This window comes from Morone saxatilis, unplaced genomic scaffold (genome assembly GCF_004916995.1).
Source record: "Morone saxatilis isolate NCDOM2014 unplaced genomic scaffold, NCSU_SB_2.0 Contig1, whole genome shotgun sequence".
Lineage (NCBI taxonomy): Eukaryota > Metazoa > Chordata > Actinopteri > Moronidae > Morone > Morone saxatilis.
In genome coordinates, this window is record NW_023339651.1 from 444,117 (window position 1) to 445,453 (window position 1,337).

At 39.2% G+C, this 1,337-nt stretch overlaps 1 protein-coding gene across 1 annotated transcript in view; it reads left to right on the plus strand.

Moving 5' to 3' along the window:
- Positions 1-202: 202 nt before the first annotated feature.
- LOC118333218 (transmembrane protein 100-like) overlaps positions 203-1,337 on the plus strand; it is a gene marked incomplete at its 3' end in the record, with an annotated part of 4,883 nt that continues 3,748 nt past the window's right edge. The window contains 1 exon segment of the mRNA XM_035668771.1: positions 203-348.

The window sequence follows — 1,337 nt, forward strand, 5'->3', positions numbered from 1 at the left end:
CCAAACAAACTGGAGTTGCTTTAATAAAAAACTCAATAATATTTAACCTCCGTCTGACTTTATGCTGCACACAGCCAGTAGTTTCACACAGTAACAGACTCTGTGATACAGTAACGTCAGCAGCTGACGTCTCCACAGAACCCTGCGACCACTGAGGACGTGAGACTGGAGCTGTTAGGACACTTTAGAGAACAACAGGGTTCAGGACGATAAATAAACCTTGGCTGTTTCTCCCAGCTGATTCCTCCCAGATGTTAAAGTGCAGGTCTGCGGGGTGGAGGCTTCCCGGCGGGATGCAGGAGGATTCTGGGAGAAGAAATGTGACCCAGGCGGTCTCCACCCAAACACGTAAAGTTTTATTGTCTCCAGCACCAAACCTAAAAATTTGTACTAACATGATGTCCTCCTGTTATTTTTGTGCCTGATTTCAAGGCAGCTTTCTAAAAATCTGCAATGCATGCTGGGCTGTTTTTAGGCATTTTATGTAACAAAATTGGAGAAGAAAGTGATTTTATTTGTTCATTTATTGAATTCATTAAATATCGAAGGCAAACTTTTGGAATTTCCCCATTGTGGGACTATTAAAGGAATATCTTATTTTAAACTTGTTCCAGTGAGAATAAAATCGCAGTGTTTGGAGGGTTCCAGGTTACCTTACAGAAAAGGATTATGGGGGGTAAATGTGAGATTGCAGGGTCGTGCTGAATCCACAGGGATCTGGTACACCATGTCTCTGAAGTGGACAGGCTTGGGGAGTAATGGATTACATGTAATTGTAATCAGCATACAAAAAAAGGTAACTAAGAGATAGATTTCTGTTTATTTATAATAAAATTGGTTTTATTATGTAAAAACAGTGCACATGGTCTTCAAAAGTCTCACACTGTGGTCTGCAGTGAAACCAGAACTGGTCTTAATTGTGGCCTCTTCAGCTGGACAGAAACAACGTCACAGTACAGTGCAAGTGGCCTCCCAGCATGAAGATTCATACTTTTATAGTCTGAATTTGCTTCATGAAAAGTTTTTCTTTGAAAACACACGGAGCAGAGGAAACACTGTCGATGCTAAAAATGTTGGTTTCCATTTTCTTTTCTAAGGTCACTTTGTTCTGTTGTCTTATTGAATACGTAAAAGCTAAATTTGTATTTTGTTTTCAGTTTGAATTGTTTTATGTTTGTCGTCTGTGCTTCTTGGCTAAGACACTTAAATAAAGTAAATTTAAATATCCACTAATCACAGTAAATCCATTAAAATGAGCTGGTTTTAGTTTCTACTTTCATCTCAGCATCTGTTTAATGAGGATGAGATAAAAAACTCCTTAATGGCTCGGCTCCCTC